Here is a 16,279-nt window from a genome sequence, read left to right on the forward strand (position 1 = left end):
CGTGGATGTCTCGAGCGTTTATCATCTTGAATGGAAGTATAATAATTTTTAAATTCAGCAGCCTACTTTTTTAATCATCTAAAATGAAGGTAAAGGATCCTTTACCTTTACCAGGGGAAAAGTGAAGTTCATTTGAAGGGGAAAAGTGAATCCTAGCTCTTTTTGTAAGTCCGTTGGGGTTAAACCTTTTTAAAAGAAAACCTTATAATAGCTCGAACTTCAGTTTTACACATTTCTCATAAAATGTCAAAACATTTTTCTTTACGCGATCACTACAAATTAGCAACTTAACAGACGCGTCTGAAACTTCACAGAACGCCATCCAAAGGATCATACTTGACAAATATCGTAGTTATTTGTTACAATTGCTCCATCTCGTGTTTCTGGATGAAAAATTGTCAAACTATCCAGGTACAAATCAAGTAATGGATACATGATGAAACATGATGATTCACTATTACACACCAGTGATCAAACAGTAATCCAGACAGTGGGTGGGAGGAGGTAAAAGTGAGCCAAAGAAAGCGAAAACGGTTTCATTCGCAGGAACGTCACGGCTACTGTTTTTTGTTACTCTCATAGTGTAGTGCTCATGGACTAACTGGAAAAAGGGAGGATCATCACCGGATGTATTACCTTTCACTGCTGGAGTGACTGAATCGGTTATATTCAGGTTAAAGTCTATGTGTAGCAAACAAGAAAGTGCTTCACCGCGATAATGCCGCAAAACTCAGTGACCTATGGTTTCGAAGAGTTTCCACATGTATCGTATTCGCCGATTTAGCTCCAGCGATTACTTCCTCTTTCCTGAAGAAATGGCTTCACTTCAAATGATGTGGTCAAATCTAAGATAACCGTGTACTTTGGAGAATTTGACTAATCGCATTATACTGAGGTATAAAAAATGTTGGAAAGTTCTTGGTCTAAATGCATCGAATTGTAAGGTGACTGCGTTGAATAGTCGTTAAATAATAAAAAAAAGATTTCTGAAAAACTTTGTACTTTCTTGTCAGGCCGAGAACTTTCCCAATGATTCACGCATAAATAAGAAAAAATATTAAAAAATTTACTTTGGTGAAATAAAAAAAAAATATGCTTTATTTTTTGTTGTTTGATTGGTTCATACTTTTAATTTGGGTATATCTAATATTCAAATAGTGCACTATGAATCTGATTCAAATAAATTAACGGAATAGAAAAATTCCCTTAGAAAATAATAACAATAATATTTGTATTAACTGAGATATTTGTAACGGTATTGGTAATACATAAATAGTGAAGCATTTGTATTAACAATACATGTTGTAATTATTTTATAATTACCGCTAAAGCAATTTTGTTATTTTTAAAAATTTATCTTAAAACCTTTGTCTACCTAATTTCTGTTCCCAAATTGTAGGCTTCCAGTTTGTACGTGAATCGTGCGTACGTGATTTCTAGAACATAGTTTAATATACTTTGACTGTTTGACTTCTATATTAAGATAAGCTCTATTTGTTATTGTTATCTTACATAGGACGTCAATGCACTGGAATAAAATAAATAGTATCATTTAATTCTATTGACATAAAATGGGCATAATTAAATAAATGATTTTCAGGAATTTACAAATAATGTGTAAATCTTCTCTAACTGCCATCTTCTGTTTATAATTTTAACTGTAATTAACAGCAAAAATAAAAATGTTATTAATATACTGATTTTTATTTGAATTTGAAAAATTTAACTTTACATGCATTTCTTTACGTTTTATTTACAAATTTCGAAATGGACCTTTTCAAAGTACTACTTCCTTTCGCCATTTTTTTAATTTTTTATTTAAGGAAGGTGTAGAAGAGTCAATTATACACGATAGATAATGCTGTTAACTTCGTCTATAAGACTTATTGTGCAGTGTCACCGGTCAGAAAATAGATTCTTTGATATATTCACAGGTAGGCCTCTCGTTCACATCATACCTGAGGCAGAACTGATTACAGAGATCCCGACTTATAAATTTAGATCTAAATTTATAAGACAAACTGCACATAAGAAAATCAGAAATAAGAAGAATTAGATTGTAAGTAAAATTGATCGAATTACAACATACTATGCAATTTTACGATCTCAATTACATTTAATCTTAATCGATCTAACTTTAAGTTAATCGATTTAACGTTATGATCTAACATTTAATTCAATTACGAGTTAAGTGTTATAGAAAGTCAGTAACATGTTATCGAAAGCTTCGGTTTTTAATTTAATTTTGAAACGATCAAGATATTTTTTTCGATTGTCTAATAACTTTTTAAAAACGATTTTGATAGTTTTTTGAGAGCTATAACTACGGCATATAGAGTTCAAAATTTGAAATTAGCTTACTTAAAAAAGGAGCTTTTGATTTTGAGAAATTCAAAATCAGAACTGAATCTCCCGAAAACTTTTAATTTGATTTTAATAAAAGTTTCATATTTTTATATTTATTAAATTTAATAGTAGATCTCTGAATATATTCTTGGGACATATTGTGTATAAGAATTGGTTAGGGAGTAGATACAGTCGAACTTTTTCCATTGAGAACCTCCAGTTTGTGGAATCCAGATACTAAACATATCTTTTTGTAAATTGATCATTTTTATGATAGGTAGATCTTAATGCGTTCATCTTAAAGTGGTATTTGAAAAATATAAGTCAAAACAGCATAAATTGGTGACACACTAATGGATTCACAAATAGAAGTTCGACTCGTGTATCTATGTAGTTGGTACTTAATCTCTTATTTATTTTTAAAAATTGACCATCTAAAAATCGTTTTCTCTAAAAATCCTTTTCAATTCTTGAATCCTTTTTTCGTTTATTCATGTCCACAAATAATTACGGTTTTCTAAATAAAAGTTACCTGGGAATTGTTATCTGAGAATTAAAAAAATGCTTTTCCATAAAAGGAAGATTAATATACATTATTGTAATTATTTAAATAAAAGCTGGTTTTCAAATTTTAATGTCGGTTAAATTAATCCTGTTTTACTGCCATATTCTAATGTAAGTTGAAATATTTATCAGTAGACAATTATTGCTTCAATGTGTTTATTATTACTTAACGTTTAATCGAGTTTTTTGTTGTAACCGTATTTAAGTATGTAAAAACATGATAGGTAAGGTTTACTATAAATTTGTCAGTTATTGATTTAATCAGTTAAAAAAAAAAAATATATATATGTATATATACATAACAAATTATTCTTTATTTTTCTTATATAATTAATAATATCCAGTGTTACTGGTTCTTTTTTTAATAAAAAAATACAATTATTATTTATGTATTTAAAAAAAATTCTGTTATGTTTTTAAGATAAAAAACATGCTGACTAGTATAATAAACATATCTGGATAACTTATTTTGTTTGGTGTTGTGCTCCTAGTTCAATATATTACTTTAAGACTTTGTTAGAGCGAGAAACATTCCTCTTTTCTTGATGAAAGTGATCCCTCAAATTTTCTCTCTTAGTAATATTTTTATCAAAAGGATTTTTATTCGATTCAGAAAAAAGCGGTAGAAAGTTCTTAATTCGATCAGAGTTTTTTAATTATTTTTGTTTTACGTGTATTTATCCTTACTCTTCACCAAAATGAATCTATGTTCATGATTACTGAATTTAATTTATATCCGAGATTATAAAATATCTATATCTTTTTTATTTTGGAAGCACTTTACTGCTGCAGGAAGTACAATTAGAGGAAGTTGTCTCTTTGAACATTTATCCAGCTGATTGAGTAAAAACATCCTTATTTAAAAATTTGCTTTAAGTAAACGATATGAAAAAAATTTAATTTTTTTAACGCATAATGTTCGACGAATCGATGAATCCGATTTAAACTAATTTTTAGGTGTTTTGGTTGAGGCATTTTGATGATTTGTTATTAAAGAAACTAAAAAATATATGCTGGCGAAACTTGATAAATTTTCATTAAATCTAGACCCTTCTCAAATATTTAACTTCCTTAATATCACCCCTTCCCTCATTCAGTAAAAAGAGATAAATAAATAAAAATCAATGACTTAAAATACAAGCTGCATTTTTATGTTAAAAGCCATTATTTTTGATGACTCGTTGTGAGATATAAGACATTTTTGAAATCTCCATAGCCATTTTCAAGACAACAATCATCAAGATTAGGGAGGCCATTCTTTACCCAGGAAGTAAGAATGAAATGGTTCCCTTTTGCCTTCATCACTGAGTCAAACGAATGTTGCATATCATCACGTCTAATCCACCAAAATATGAGTTATATATTTTAAGTGACTACTATGTTGATATATATCCACTGCAGCGCAGATGTCGCCGTTTCACGCATGCGCACTGAGTAACTACATCTATTGGCTTGCTACAAATAGCGCCATTACGTAATTGTCAGATATTATTTACAGTTTCCTACACGTGCTTAAAAAGCCTATGACTTTAAACAGTGCAGCCGATTGTGAAATACGTGCTGTAATTTGTTTCTTAAATGCAAAAGGTACGAAAGCGGCCTTTCATCGACAGGTTAGTAAATTAAACGGGTATTGCTACCCGGGTATTGCTACAAACGGGTATGTCGGATTAAATGGTGAGAAAATGGGTTAGGGCATTTAAAGATGTTCGTAAAACGTACACGATGTGGCAAGGAGTGTGCGACCGTCTGTTATTACTGATGACAAGGTCCAGACGGTTAATGGAAAAGTCCGTGAGAACAGACGGTTTAAGATTTCTTCTCTATATAATAAATTTCCTTTCATTTCACGAAAGCTTCTGTATGAAATTTTGTTGTACGCTTAAATTATCAGAAGTTGTGCTCACGCTGGGTTCCAAAAATACTGACCGAGATGTACAAAAACAAACGTTTAGCCAGTGCTTTTATTTTTCTCACGAGATACAGCAATGAAGGCGATTCGTTTTTAAGTTGAATTATTAATGGTGATGAGACGTGGGTGTCTCACATTACATCAGAATCAGAACAACAGTTCATGGAATGGAGACGCTTAACATCTCCCAAGAAAGAGAACTTCATGCAAACAATGTAAGCCTGGAGAATCATGTACACTGTGTTTTGGAATAGAGAGAATCGTTACTTGTTGATTTTTTCCCTGTAGGTGAAACGATAATTACCAAGACATATTGTGAGGTCTTAACTAAACTGCTTCGCGCGATCCAAAACAGTAGAAGTGGCATTCTCAGTACGGGAATAGTGCTGTTTCTCACAACGTTCGGCCACACTCAGCTCATTGCAGCCAAGATTTCATCGCGTCATTTAGCTGGGAAGAAATTTTAGATTAAGATCCAGGTTTTTAGGTGAATATAAATTAAAAAAAAAAATGGTTTGTTATTTTTTATTTTAAAACGATATTTACTTAAAAAACATGCTTCGTACCAGACAGACATCAACTATAAAAGTAAGTCATTCTTCAGATTCATTTCATTCACTCAGTCTGGCTGTAAAGCGAACATTGTTAATTTCGAAAAAGCGTACTTAATTAATAACCTTTGAATTTGTGATATTTTACTTGTCGTTTCAAACATAATTTATTAACCGAATTTTTTGATTTTAGGTTTAACCGTTTCGAAGATATTTGTAGAAAATTCCATGCTAACATACATCCGAATACAAAAAAAAATTAAACCTTACTTTTTTTAGTTTAGAATCATGGGATTTTAGTTTATTAAAAAATAAAACAAACCGGGGTCTTTTTTATAACGAATAGCTTACCTACAGTTATTGTTTACTTTAAAATTCAGATAAGTGCAATTTTGAAATTTAATGAAATTAAAAAAAATAAATGAAGTAAAGGACAATTTATTAATACTATTAAGCAGAGGAAATTCAGCAGTTAAATGATACAGAATTATGCTGTTTAAAATTGATTTAATTGTGGAAGATGTTTAACTACTCAATTTGCTAACTAGTTTTTTAATAGGTGCTTTTGTATTACGTAACCTGTATTAAATTTGTGCTGTATGATTTATTTTATCTTTTCAATCTCAAACGCATTTAAAACAAGAAATAAACCAGTTTAATTTATGTTTTAAAAAACTAGAGTTTTATATATGGGTCACGAATCGTTGTGTGAATTTTATGAAACTTTATGCATGTCTATGAATAGATGTTTAAAAAAATTATTTTTTCACTTGTTACAACTTTATTCTTAGTTATTATACTTATATTAACTCTAAAGTTAACCAAATAGTGAAAGATAGAAGTGACTTTTTTAATAATTAATAGTTTAATTAAGAAAAATACACTCTGAAAACAAGACGATCAGCTGTGGTATATGTAAGAGTTAATCCATCTTTACTGACCTAAAGTCATTATAATTAATTGTTTAGTGATATTTATCTGTCGCTTTTTTCTTTATTTTGCAACAGTGGAGGGGAAAGCTCTACCAGCCACCGTATGTACGGGCATACGGTGGTATCAGGCTCTCACCGACTGAAACCTCTCCCCCTCACCATCAAGTTGCCGGATCCACTATATTTTGTATTACACAGCATCGTGAGTGTTTAACGAGACACCGTCATGGTGTATTGTCGAGGCACCTACCGCAGGAGACCTGTGGCCATCATAGTAGTCAGTTACTCCTGCAAGCAGGGGCACCTACCTACTTCCTGCACGTTTAGTCGCTTTCCTGGTATGCCACTGTAGCCCACGAAGGGCTACTGTGCCTCAAACAGTTTATGCCAATATCCTATTTAGGTTCCAGAGCTAACCTAATGGCGTGAACGGTACAAGCTTGGTAAATACACCATTAGATTTTGTGTCCAACCGTTCACTTGACTTATATTAAACTAAATTGGGTAAGCGCACACCGTTTATGCTATAATACATGACTATCGTAAATATAAAATTTAACTTGTCACCTTAAATCTAAAGACAGGAATTCGCTGCCACACCTAGTTCGCTGAGTACCAGCAAGTACCTGTCCACCATTTATATTGCTTTGAGCCGTTGGCCGATAGCCGGCTATTCCTCGAAGGTAGCCTACTACAGCAGCTCAGTTGGAGTCTTTTCCATTAATAAGCTACTGATGCCGGTTGAACAACTGCACCAAGGAACTCCCCACACGGTCCGACAATGCGGCTCATGCCACATTGACTCGCGGTTTATGAGTGACATATTTTCTCCTTGATTAAGTTCCAGGGTGGCCTCCAAAATTTCTGGGCCCCCCAAGAGCGGGGCAGTCGAACATAATATGCTCATTCAAATGGATCTCCACGTATACGCACACCAAATTAGTTTCCAGGCAGAAGTTGAACAGATATTGTCTCAAATTAACATGGTTGGTGAGCACCTCGGATACTGTGGCCCTTAAAAATAAACTTGAGGCGTACCATTCCCTCTGATCCTATATAAATTTATACAAGGATCATCCCTTAGTCGTGGTGTTCCATTCCTGCTGCCATGCTTCCATCGCGAGGCTCTGAAGCCTCTTCCGCAGGCGGGAGATGAGTAACTATTCGAAAGTTAGATTCGGTGCATTGTGATCACCGTTTCGCTCAGGTACTGGACCGGGTCGAAACCACATCCCAAATACCTCGGCCTCCCGACCTCTTCGATCCCCACATGACTGTCCGAAGTTTCACCAGTAAATCGTTTGGGAGAGCCTTTCCCAATACGGTAGTCGTCTCGTAGGAGGTTGTTTTAAAAACACCAGTGCATACAATTAAGGGTCTGCGCTGGTTACTCTTTAAATTGCAATAAGTGCTACATTTCTGTCCAACCTATGATCCCGTACGGGCGCCGCGTAAGTGATCATACTCTTGAAGACACCACGGTACACAATATACAATTGATGGCCCGACAGCTCATAGTCTTTCCAAGCTATGTCAGCCATATATCTTTCAGAGCCCTCTCACAAGTCATTATAATATTTAAGCTATTATATCCTTAAATAATATTAAGGGTAAAATAATATTTTGCATAATATAAGGATAATAAAATGCTAACTGCATTTGCTAATGTGGTCATATTATTGCCGAAAATTATAAAAATTCTTTTCGATATTTATTTGATAATTTTATTAATATTCTCGGTCCTACTAGTATATTTAGAGTATACTTAGAGTAAACTAGTAAGTAGGAAACTTAGACTATCCCACCTAGTAGTTTATTTAGACCGGGACTAACCAACTTGGTTGGTCTAGTGGTGAACACGTCTTCCCAAATCAGCTGATTTGGGAACTAGTAAAGTCCTTCTCTAATCTTCTGACTAGTAAAGTCAGATAATTTTACACGGATTTGAATACTAGATCGTGGGTACCGGTGTTCTTTGGTGGTTGGGTTTCAACTAACTACACATCTCAGGAATGGTCGAACTGAGACTGTACAAGACTATACTTCATTTACACTCATACAGATCATCCTCACTCATCCTCTGAAGTATTATCTGAACGGTAATTACCGGAGGCTAAACAGGAAAAAGAAAGTAGGACCGGGACAGTCATGACTGTTATTCAATTTTTTTATTTTAACTATGAGATTTTATACTTCCGACTTTAAATATATTAATTTTTACTCCTGATGATGGCTTCCAAGTAAGCTGAAAGATCTAGAGTACATATCAACGTGCTGGTAAAGTGGATTATATTAATTGTTAATTTATTTACTTAACATATCAGCGGTACCGTGTTTGGGAAATTAATATTTATTTATTACACGATAGTTTTATTTCTTGAATGAATTGCCAAAATTTAATCATTTTGTTTTTTAAATGGTTGGGTTTAAAAAGAATTATTTATGAGTATGAAAGTCTTAAATGTTTTTATCTGTAAAAGTACCATAAAATGTAAGAACAACTACAAAAAAAAAGGAAGAAAAAAGGTGGCTTTTATAAGAAAATTGATAGCAGGTTTTGTCATAAAAATATTATATTTCTCTTAATATCCTTATAGTAGAGAAAGTTCTCCGTTTAATGTTTAAAATTGCTTTTATAAGCTCAGAAATAAAATGAGGGCCGCATTTAAATGAATATTGTACAAAGACTGAAGCCATAAATAAACTGATTAAAAAATTAAAAATAATAGTGTTCAAATCTCTTTTAAATTTGAACTTTTTGAAGTTTGTACCAGGTTAGAAATACCAAAATATTACTAATTTTTAATTTGGCACAGATTTAAAAAATACCATCGGCTAAATATTATTAGTCTTAATTTTTAGGGCGTTTTTTTAAAAACCTGTTCTATTTATTTATTTTTAAAGCATGCTTCATAAAAATTTGTTTCAGTTGTATAAAAGAATTCCGTTTTCTAAAACACAAAATAAAAAGAAACAGGCGTTTTCATAAAAAAGAAAAAACTTGCGCAGTTCTGCGCAAGAAGACCGGCTTTTCGTTTCCGATGCCTTAACTATTTCGCAGTCAGAAACGCACAGACTTTCAGAGTACAACAGCACTATTTACGTTCGATTTATGAGTAGACCCTACACACAAGCATTAATTATCAACTCACTTACCCCTATGATTCGCTGCATAAGCGCGTCTGAAATATACACCTCTGCACAGTCTACACAACCACGAATTGAGGCTATGTTATCCGTTGTCGAACTTAAATTAAGCGGCGTAACTGAAGAACCAATCAACCAATCTTTATTAAATTTTCACATGCACAACTTCAGATACACTATTATAGCATATATCAATTTCAGTGAAATTAATGCAGTAATTTTGGAGATTTTTAAGCCACAAGATTTTATATATATATATATATATATATATATATAGATATATATATAAATAAGGAAATTACATTTTAAGTGAATGTTATCTTCGTTCTACTCATCTCTCAAAAGGTAACGGAAAATTCAATTTTCCCCCTCCCCATTACCTCTGTGCAACCGAAAGTATACCGTACTTTTCTTCGAAAAGTTGGTAAAAAAATTAAAACAGAAAGATTGCATTAAGTAACTTTAACCGCGGTAAGCTAAGACAGTCTGGATTGTATGTACATTTATCATTTTTACCTAATGTTTACCAATAAATTTTATTGAAATTTCGTATAAAATTAATTTGAACATCAGAACTAACAGGCTGTACATTATTACATAATACCCTATTATTACACCTATTATTACATAATAGGTGGCAGTGCACAGTGCACACACAGTTCTACTGACCCGCATAATATATGCCCTTTAGTGATAACAAAGAACTCAATTCGATTTACTTTTAACGTAGTACAGAATGTGTCGTACAGACAAATGATAATTAAAAATTTCCATTGTATTCTGTCCTTTCATTTTTGAGAAGATTGTTTTGGGTTGGCTTCTTTTGGCTTTCCTTTCTCCAACAATTTAAGCTACTAAATATCTCAAGTCGTATTCGATTCGAAAGTATAATAAACAAAATCATGTTCATATTTTTTGTATAAACATTATGCGATTACGGTGATGAACATTCTTTAAAACCCTAAAAATCAGTTAAATCTTACTAAAAAAAAGACTTAAATTTAACGTAATTATTTTTTATATGTGTGTGTAAGTACCATTATATTGTTACAATGATGACATCACTAGAGTAAAGCTTGGATGCCTCTGAATGGTGGCTCGGTGCTTTATGTTTTGTCATACAGAGTTTTCTAAAATCTTTCAATGGTTTGTATATGTACATTGCTATCTGAATCCATAAAGCTATATTTCTGATTAACTTTGAAGTGTTCGAATTAGAAGCTTCTACAAAAATTACGCAAAACGAATGCAATGAGTCACATTGTAAATGATACATCCTTCCTCAAAGTTATTTTTCTTAGTATTCGTAATTTTACCGAGGGATCTGCCGGGCACTAACAAAAGGAATGAGCCCTTTCTTTAATGCCACAGCCCTCGCCATCTATTATAGGGAAAGCATGCTTCCTGTGTTATTTTTGTGTCTAGTAAACATGGTTTCGACTACTTCTACCAACAGCCCTTCTCCACCGATTTTAGGTATTGGGGTAAAATTTCAATGCAAAGCTGTCTCATATAGTGTTTCGTATAATCTACTACCATTTTCCCGGAACATACGTAGTTGTCGTTCTCGTGAAGAAATGGAGGTCACCTCTTCAATCCATCCGTCAGTAATCGCACAGCTGTAATCTAACAGCTATGCGCGAGTTCTCAAACCAATTACCTAAGCGCATGTTCATCTTACTGCGGCAAGATCTACGATTGCAACTCCACTGAATTCTGTAAATGAAGTGCAGTGTCATTTTGTGCCCATTTTTACATGTATAAGAACAAGGGAGAATCCACGTTCATGTAAAAAAGGGACGGTTTTTTTTCCATGGTGAATGAATCCCGCAGTTTAATGACTAAGATTTAAGAAATTAAAGAAGTTAAATTAAAGCTACCACAAACCGTACAGTATTGTACAGAGCAATTGCTAGAACCAGATGAACTGATATGTTATTTTTTCAGGACTTTGGTATCATAGTTGGAAAAAGTCTTCATTAAATTGAGAAAAATTAAATCAATTGTAAAAAAAAAATAACTCATAAAAATTCATAATAATAATATTGTTTGAAGTAAACCATGAATGAAAAGATAAAGTGAAATAACGAACACTGTTGCGTTGTTCCAATACTGAAGTAGAAAAATATAACAGTAGCGTTCCAGTACTGGAAAAGTATAAAAGTTTCTTTCATATTAGTGTGACAAACTTATCTATATATATTTGAAGCAGAGATATCTGTGAAAGTAATAAGTAGAAGAAAAAATAAAAATGTAATTGGAAAAATTAATTTTTACAACTAATGATAATATTCTACAGCTGGATACAGTTTGTTGGATTATTTTATAAATGTAAGAATTAGTAAATATAAAAATAAAATGCCCTAAAATACCATTTTCGCGCTTCAGCCATAAGAAGATTAAAATAATACAATAAAAATAAGGTTTTATAAAAATTCCCTGTTCTATTCCAGCAAGGTTTCTTCTGTATAATGCTTATTATTAACGAATGAGTTTCGACTATCAAACGCCTGTGATTAACCACCTAACTATGTAATGATGACAAAGTAACATTTTTAATAAATAAAAAATTCATGTGCAGTTCTGCGCAAGAAGGCAGAATTTTTCGTTAATTTAATTTGACTTTAATATTTTATTGTTTTTTTAAAATTTGATTTAATTGCTAAATAAGATAAATAAATGTTTCAGCTTGCAGCATCATAACGAACCACGCTTCTAACTGCCCCGCTCAAATTTGTTCGATCTTAAATTGAAAGTAACTAAAGGATGACTCAACCAATCTTCATCCAATTTTCATATGCACAACTTCAGAAAGACTACTACAGCATATTTAAATTTCAATGAAATTGATTAATAGTTTTGTAGATTTTCTAGTCACAAAAGTTTATACATAGACCTACATATAAAAGGAATCCTCAATCTAAAGTGAATGGTATTTTGTTACTCCTAATACTTCAAAACGTAAGAAAATGAATTTTCATCCCCCCGGTCCCTAACACCATACGACCGAAAGTAATAGCGTATTTTTTTTCAAAATGTGGTAATAAGTGTCTTAAAACTGTTTTCGTAACCATAATATTATTATTTATTTAAAAATCCTTTCATTTAAATTATTTTAAAGAAATTTAGAACCATTAATGAAATTAACATTAAAAAAAAGAAAACCTAAAAACAAATCATCGAAATGGACGAATCACGATCACGAGCAACGCTTGACCATTTATATTAAAATATCGGTTCAGATCGAGAATTTCCATTTATTCTTTTGTAATTCTATTAAAAAATAAATTATTTTATTAATTAAAACAATGGTTATTTAAAAATCGTCTTGGAAAATGGTCAAAGTTACAATGTAAAAAAAAATAAATTTGAAAGGTGTTGTTTATATATATATATTTTTTTCTAATATTTAAGTTACCTATATAAATAGAAATATAAAACAACGTGTGCGGGTTATAAAATGTATTGTAATAAATAAAAATTAGAAGAAAAAACAACAAAGAATTTGTCATAGTGAAAATTAATTGCTTACTCATAAATTTTGCGTGTTTTTTGTTTGTGTATTTGTTTAATGTTTACTTATACAGATATAATAAATAATATATATACATAGTAGATGATTATTATTTTATTCCCCCACTTTAAATATTGTGATGTAGGTCTCGAAGAAAAAACTGGCGATGCAAAACGTTCAGACTGGATTCAATTTAGAACAGTGTATCCAGCATAGCGAACAGTGGGTGAAATGAAACATAATAATTCTGGCTAGCATTGTTGCTGTTGCTATGTATTATTATTATTATTATATTATTGTTGTTATTATTACTATTATTATTATTACTTTTAGTATTATTATGGAATAGCGTAGTAGGTATACAGTGGTGGAACGTTTGTAGTATAATGCGCATGCTCTGCTGTTAAGTCTGAAAGGGAAAGTCACTTTCACTGTTGCGTCACCTACAATACAGTCACGGTTCGACACACTTAGGCCGGCCAACATAACCTCAATTCTCGATTCAACCTAACCAGCCATTACCATTAACATTAGCTCCTTAACGCTTGGCATTACCTGCTATGCAATCTGTTTATAAACTTAAAAGACCTACATTGCATTTGCTATTAATGTACTTGTACTGGTTTCCATAGTAACCGGTAATAATTAAGGGGATTCCTAACCTCAAACTAAAATAATAGCTTGTTTCTCTAAATTCTGTTTCATTAATTGATACTTGCCTGCACGTAATATCTAATACTGCACTCTTGTTTTTTTCTTTGTAATTTTAAATTATTTTTTTGTTGTTGAAGAGATTAATAGTAATTGTTGTTCTATTTTTATACAAACAATATTATGTAACATTTTTAATTGTTATAAACATCTTGTGAATTTAAAACTTTTACTGATTTTTTTAAAAGAAATTGACCTAATTTCTTAAAAGATAAAATTAAAGAGAAATCTTTCATCAAATTCTCTTTGATAGATAAATTTTTTTATAGGACATTAATATGGCGATTTGATTTTAAAATCAATTAAATACAACTGAGGTAGGTACCATTGTTGTAAAATATAGTATAAAATTTGGAGAAAATTACTTTCATAAAACTGCAGCGTATAAAGCAATTTACTCTATAAAGAATAAAAGCGGAAATTATCAGTTCTACTTCCTGCCCATGAATGGTAATCAAAACTAAGTTTACATTCATAATAGCACTACGACTACGTAATTTTTTAGAAGATTAAAATTTTATATGGCAGTTCTTACCTGGAAAATTTTAATTATATAATATGTATAACTTTATACAATAAACTTATAAGTGTCTTGGACAAAATATCTTGTAATATTATCGATTTTTTGGAGCTTTAAATACCAGTTTATACATTAATTTCCCTTTTTCTATAGTCTTTTCAACAAAACTTCACTTCCGTCCTAGAATTTACTGAAATCATCAGAAACACGCCAACAACGACAACGAGTGAAGATTATTAAAAACGTATTTGGAGTATTACCTGAACATGTGTGAAATCGGATGATAGAAGCAGGGGATAAAAAGGAATCTAAATTCTTTTTAACAGCAGTATTTAAAAGCATTCTAATAATTAGTTGGAAAGAGGGGATAATAAATAAGAAATTTATCAAAGCGCAGGAATGTGTGGTAATACTTAACGGAGGAGTATAAAATAAGGAGAAGATTAATAGGTATTATTCTTTGGTATTAATTGTAGGTTATTAAAAGTTTTTAGGAAGGTTGCAGAAGTTAAGGGTATTAAGGAAAACCCTTTTTCCTTTCAGTAGATAGTAAGAAACTAAACCTACGACGTGGTAGAGAGAATGACAAGACGTAGATCCGATTCGAGGTCTGCCAAAACCCGTAAAAATGAAGAATTTACATTGCCATGAGACATTAAAAGTTAAAATTTAATTGTAGATCACCAACTTTATTGAACAGACCTGAGACGCTTAGATATATTCTCTAAATATAAGAATGGATATTTAATTGTTCAATCAAAAATACTAGTGATTTGTAATAGTTACTAAAAATCTATGGTCAAATACAATAAATTTATTATTTAATAAAAAAAGACCGCATCAAATTTTCAAGTCCGTTTAGTTGCAATGCAGTGAACATCGATATTTTGACTTCATACTACACTGGGTGATTAAAAAAGGATTTCACAACTTTAAAAACATATAAAATTTATTGAGGTAACCTACAGATTCGAGTGAAATCTCATTTCATAAAAAAACACATCAAGTTTATCACCCAAAATTCACTTTGGTTTGATATGAGTTCAATTTTTTAACACGGCATACATCTCACCTAAAGTCGATTTTATTCGACTGTAGTCAGTAAGTCAGGCGTTAATTCGAAGTTTTAGCTCAACAACATCAGCAGGTAAAAGTGGTACATAAAACCTATGTTTAATGAAACTCCACAAGAAATAATCTTGCAGGGTCATATCTGGGGAGCAAGGTGGCCATGCAACCGACCCACCTACCTGGGAATTGAGTATCAAGAAAATCTTGGACTTCTAGGCGGTAGTGAGGTGGTGTCCCGTTTTGCTAGTAGTAATGGCGTCTATCTTAGTTACCATCGTCTTGAGGAATTATAGAATTTTGAAGCGTGTCTAGTAGAAGAGTAAATTGTACGGCTACTAGGAGGTTCCCTACCGTACTCTTTACAAAATTTACGTTGAATTGTATTTGCAGACTGTAAATCGTGAAACAAAAACACACATCGAGCACGTTCCTCGCCAGTAAATGTATCCATTATATACAACACTGGTGATAGCGCTGTTGGCTGAATTCGGTACTAATGAACCAGGTGAGTTCAAAGTTCATGTGTTTTAATATGAAATGAAATCTCAATCAAGCTATCTCGTTAAATCTTTATATGCTTTTAAAAAGTTGTGAAGTACTTTTTGAATCACCCGGTATTAAGGAATCAAAACTAGACACAACATTACATTTTATTTTTGCTTGAGGGTTAAAAATAGTAAAATTTGATTTTTGTAATTCTGGTAAACGAATAATCATTAAATAGAATTGGTAAAAAAAACAGACAATATATATATTTTCGAAAAAACATACATTCTATCTGTAGTATTGTAAATCAAAAATTAATATTTTTGACTCACACTAAACAGGTTCTCCTTACTGAACAGGGATAGTTAATTGTATACACTATAATATTCGTATGACTATGACAAACAGCACCAGAAGTTGCAAAAAACTCCCGAGTTACTTTTTGTGGTAATAATAATAATAATCATCTTCATTGAACAGCTAGTTTATTTTGACCAAAATTAATAAGTACGGAAGTTTTAAAAC

At 31.7% G+C, this 16,279-nt stretch overlaps 1 long non-coding RNA gene across 1 annotated transcript in view; it reads left to right on the plus strand.

Moving 5' to 3' along the window:
- Positions 1 to 12,895, plus strand: part of LOC142318352 (uncharacterized) — a 261,964-nt gene extending 249,069 nt beyond the window's left edge. Inside the window, exon 3 of the long non-coding RNA XR_012754878.1 lies at positions 12,141 to 12,895. This is a non-coding gene — a long non-coding RNA (uncharacterized LOC142318352). The remainder of the gene's footprint in view (positions 1 to 12,140) is intronic.
- Positions 12,896 to 16,279: the final 3,384 nt, after the last annotated feature.

This window comes from Lycorma delicatula, chromosome 1 (assembly GCF_047948215.1).
Source record: "Lycorma delicatula isolate Av1 chromosome 1, ASM4794821v1, whole genome shotgun sequence".
Lineage (NCBI taxonomy): Eukaryota > Metazoa > Arthropoda > Insecta > Hemiptera > Fulgoridae > Lycorma > Lycorma delicatula.